The sequence below is a fragment of the Galeopterus variegatus genome, unplaced genomic scaffold (assembly GCF_000696425.1).
Source record: "Galeopterus variegatus unplaced genomic scaffold, G_variegatus-3.0.2 Scaffold448, whole genome shotgun sequence".
Classification (NCBI taxonomy): domain Eukaryota; kingdom Metazoa; phylum Chordata; class Mammalia; order Dermoptera; family Cynocephalidae; genus Galeopterus; species Galeopterus variegatus.
The window spans coordinates 118,060-123,505 of NW_007726559.1; positions in this window are offsets into that span (position 1 = coordinate 118,060).

Genomic DNA, 5,446 nt, shown 5'->3' on the forward strand with positions numbered 1-5,446 from the left:
CTGAGGGTTGCGATCCATTGCCGGACACGAAAAAAGACAAAAAGGAAAAAAAAAATTAAAAATAAAAAAATTAAAATATGGTGGCACACTGCTACAGTGCACCGCTTGGGAGCGTGGTGGCGCTCCCGCCGAGGGTTTGGATCCCACATACAGACCGGTTCCCGCTCACTGGCTGAGCGAGGTGTGGGAGCAACACTGAGGGTTGCGATCCATTGCCGGACACGAAAAAAGACAAAAAGGAAAAAAAAAATTAAAAATAAAAAAATTAAAATACACACAGCCTTTGATTTGGGAATCCCATTTTTCTGACTCTATCCTCTAAGAAGAAGGTATCAGGTCTGTTTCCTGTTGGTGTCTGTTTCTCTTCATTTACAAGTTATAGCTCCCTGCATGAGTTAGGCCTATCATGTGTCTTTGGCTTTATCTCCAGGAGTGTGTCTTAAACAAGTGGCATTTGATATGGACTGTAGCAGAGGTGGCTGTCTCCAGAAACCATTTTACCAGTGTTCCTTTTAGTAATAGATCCCACAGAGACCACGTAACCCAGTCTCCCTTACAGCTAGGTCTAGCCATGTGAAGAAGTTCTGTGCAATGGGCTGTGAGTGAAAGTATGTCTACAACCTCCGGTGACAGAACAGTCAGATTTGTTCATCTGGAAATTTTGCCTTTGAGGGATACTAGTGAATATCTGCTGGTCTCTTGAACCGAGAAGATACAGAATTCGGAGCCAGAGGGCGGCTGCTTTCTGCCATGGGAACAGAGAAACAGAGAGAGGTGGTTTGAATAGAAAGTAGAACGCAGTAGATGAGAAACAAAAGAGGCAGGGAAGGGATCCTGTGAGGTCCCAGTCCTGGCTCTCATTCTTTATGAGTGAGGCCATGCTATTCCTGTCCTAGGGTCCTTTTAATAAATTCCCCAGTTTCCTTTAACTAGTCTGAAGGATTTTTCTGTTATTTGCAAGAAAAAAGGGCTTCATAAAGATAGGACCCTCCAGAATAACTCTGCTTTGTATTTGATAGCCAATAATGTGTGGCAGGAAAATTTGAGATGCTGTGTTTTGCTTTTGCTATAGTGGAAGAATTAGGAAGAATAACAGTGTTTTGTATTTATTCTTGGGATTTTCCCTCCCTTTTCTGAGAAGGTATATAGATAGGCTTTTGGGTTTCCTGCCTCAGAGTAAGTTTGAACTGTAGGGCCTGTCTGCTGGCCTGGGTTTGGTTTCCAAGTTTGAACTCCTTGAGGGGATCATTCTGGGGGGAAAGGAAGAGGGTAAGTGTTCTAGAGTGGGGTAGGTAGAAGATATGAGAGTGAAGGGAGAGTCCTGGAGATAGGTAAGGGATAGAAATCTGTAGGTTCTGTGGCTTCTGGAGACCCATACCCTAACCTGGCTAATCCCAGGACACTGGCAGGACCTCTGAACAGACCAGCAGCCAAGTACATCCAGAGAGACTGGATCTTAGATCCTGGCTTTCCATGTCTGACTGTCTTTTCCTGACAATAACATTTTATTTATAGAAACAGGGTAAGTTTGACAGATTTGGCCTGTAAGCCATAGTTTGCTAACCCCTGAATTAGAATATCATCATTTAACAATCTCAATGGATTAATAAATATGGGCATTAGGTTTCAGTGGCTGTTAACATCATAAAAGGGAGATGACCAGGCATTGTATACCTCCTATAGTCTTGCCTAACACCTCTTATTCTCTTGCCGAAGAACCAAACCTGAATCTAATCCAGACTCTGGATATAGCTGCAGATTTACAGGAAATACAGAGGACAGAGAAACATGCTGAATTGCACTGAGAATATGGAATCAGCAAAATCTAGATTGTGGGAAGCTGTGTAAGTCAACAGAATTCTTCAACAGATTGAGTAAAGGGATAGAGAAATATGGGTTGAAAAAACTTAGGGACATATCAGCTTGGAGAAGAATGGGAAAGGCTAAACCTCAGTTTAGGGTTGCACATTTGGGTGATTATTATAAAAATCAGGATCCGGGTAGGGTTATGATTGGGAAGGCACTTGTGGATGGGGCTTCTGGGTGGATGGCAAGATTGTATTTCTTGACTTGGTAGAAGTGATAAGACTGTTCACCTTAGATTGAGCTAAGCATTTGTTTGGGGTGGTTTTTGTTTTTTTAATATTTGTGTTTATTTTGTAGTTAGAAAAAAAAGAGTTCTGAGCCGGCCCGGTGGCGCACTGCTACAGTGCGCCGCTTGGGAAGTGCGGCGGCGCTCCCGCCGAGGGTTCGGATCCCACATACAGACCAGCCGCTCACTGGCTGAGCAAGGTGCGGGAGCAACACCGAGGGTTGCGATCCCGTAGCCGTCCCGGTCCGGTAGGGGCGCGACACTGAGGGTTGCGATCCGTTGCCGGTCACGAAAAAAGACAAAAAAAAAAAGAAGAAAAAAGAAAAAAAAGAGTTCTAAGGACAACATATACCTGGAGCTGCTAGGTGCCATGACTAATTCTATGTGCATCGAGCTGCTTGAGAATAAAGCCACCCTACAGGAATGCAAGGCCTAGAGATATAACGTGAGATATAAAGTCCATGATGATCTTGTTTGATTACCTGCATTCAACCATTTCTGAAATTTGATATATCCATGGAATTTTCAGTTATGTAAACCAATAAGTCTCTTTTTACTTGCATTGCTTTGGTTTGCAAACACATTATCTATAAATCCTTAAAAGGCTGGTGAATGTTTGTGAAGGAACTGCTGGTTTGCTGGATTTTTGGTGACTGCTTTTGCTTTCTGCCATAATTCCAGCTGTATGAAGGAAGCCAGTCTATTTTGAGAGAAACTGAAGCTGACACAGCAGGCAAGCAATGAAGCAAGGGAATTCTGGTGGTGATGAAGTTCCTGGTTCCAGAAGTTCCTGAAGCCTTGGTTTACTGCCCTACCCTAGTTTCACTGTTCAACCCTTTTTTGGATTCTTTGAGCTAACTTTTTTTTGGTGGCTCTCTGGTATGGGGATCCGACCTCATGACCTTGGTATTTCTTGAACTAATTCTTCTCTTTCACTTTTGCCTAAGCAAATTCAGGCAGGGTTTCTGTCACTTGCAACCCAGAGCCCTGGTTATCATAAGCACCACAGAGCTATTGTTAAACTGGACTGCGTACCAATCCTGAGTGCACTTTTGCTTATGCTGTTTCTTGTGCTTAGAGGTTTCCCTGTTCCCACATGTCCAAAACTAATCACTCAGTCTTCAAGACCCCATTTCTCATTAACTGTCCTTGATTCGGCCTGCTGGAATTCATCTACCCCTCTTCTAAACTCCCCAGTCCTTTCAAAGGAGAAAAAGGGATACCTCTCTTATGCAATCCTGAGTGCACTTTTGCTTATGCTGTTTCTTGTGCTCAGAGGTTTCCCTGTTCCCACATGTCCAAAACTAATCACTCAGTCTTCAAGACCCCATTTCTCATTAACTGTCCTTGATTCGGCCTGCTGGAATTCATCTACCCCTCTTCTAAACTCCCCAGTCCTTTCAAAGGAGAAAAAGGGATACCTCTCTTATGGTACTTAGAACTTTCTAAAATGTGTTATAAATATCTATTTCTTCTCTATTATTGTCTTTCCAGAACAAAGATTTGCCTTGTTTTTAATCTTCTTCCCACTGTGCCACCGAAGTATCTGGCACAGAGAGCACTCTATAAATGTTAGTTCCCTTGTTCCTCTTCTCCCTATGTAGGCACTTTTTTCCCCTGGAGCTGCCTTTCTCGTTCCCTAGCATCCACTTTCTATTCCCTGCTGTTGAGTGAGAAAATGTTCATCTGTGTTTGCCCCAGGCAGTTGTGTTTTGATGAAACATTAACAAACTGTTGTAAGAATAATTTATCTAAAAACGGCTTAAGAAACAGCTATTAAGGGAAGTTTTAAATATTTAGTGGTGGGTTGTCCTGACATATGTGATATTTCATTTAGGATACGGATTTCAAATAGGAACCCTATAAGGTTTGCATTTAGTAAGATGGAACTCTATTTCCAAAAGAACTACCTGTCAAACTTGTGGTCCTATTTTTAGTATCTTTGCTTCCCTTCAAACCTCTTTGGCAGATCAATTATCTGTTAGTGAGGAAGGAGGAGAAATTAATGTGTTCTCATATGTAGATACATTAACAAAAATTCTAGGCAACTTTTGTGGCTTGGAGGTTGGTGTTTTGAGAATATATTTTCATCAGAATATGTAACTTTTTGTACTTAGCCGTCAGCTTCTCTCAAATTCTGCCACCTGGATGAAGTCCTCTGCCCAGCAATCTCTTTTTTCTAAATTCTATGAGTATTTATTTTCTGCACCTGTTCTTAATTTGTATCATATTGCTTTTTATAGGTAGCTATTTTTTGTGCAAGTCTTTGTCTTTCAAAATTAATTTCAGTTGGTTCTTGTGTTTGGCCAATTTCAAACTCCACCTGTACCAAGAGAAAACTGTAATGGTTACACTCTGTTTAAAGAATGATGTATTCAAGAAGACCTACTAAAATACCTACCATTGATCTATAAATATCGAGTTACAATAAACATCTTGCCCTTCCTTGATATCCTACTTCTTTGGAGAAGCAGTAGTGTAAACAAGTTTCAAAAGTTGGGCACCTAACTGTACAATTTTGCTCATACAACCAATAACAAATATTGAGGGACAGAATCCACTATAGGGACAGAGGAATAGAATTGTTCATTACTTAGCTATCTTTTCATGGATATTTACCTCCACCTTTAGTTTTCAGATCCCTAAAGGGCATGGACATAATTTGAACAGTTCTAGCACAATGACTTACACATAGTAGGCACTCAAAAAATGTGAGAAATGACGGACTGATATATACACTCTCTTGGAATATCTTTGTGGGGAACATGACTAAGAGTAAAGTGTTAATGTGATATCAGTCTTTTTGTAAAGAAGCAGAGTATAAATGAGCCATAAATAAAAATAAGGCATTGTTATCTTGTTTTGGAAATGCCTCATGGGCTCTGATCTGCCATATTATCTGGATCAGAAAGACCGGCTAAAGGGAACTATTGGAGACTTAAGTGTGTGAGGTGGAATGCATTCTCTTTTTCTGGTGTTTAAACACAAACTGTAAGAATAAAATGTTTCTAATTAAGATACCACTGATTCCCCCCCACCCCCATTAATCCCATCTTTCTTCAAAGCTAATGGGTGTATATAATAACTCCACATCAAAGACTCTTTTTTAATGGTTTAGGAGATGCGTGTTTTATTAGAACAAAGCAGAATTCACAACTCACAACAGAGCAATTTGTTAAAGTTATTTTGGAGTTGATTTACGAATCTCTCTTCATGAAATGGGCTGGATCCTCATCATGTGTGCTATCCTTTAAATCTCCTCCGAAAAGCCTTTCATTTCAGCTTTTTTTTAAAAATTTAATTTTATTTTGTCAATATACAATGTGGTTGATTACTGTGGCCCATTACCGAAAC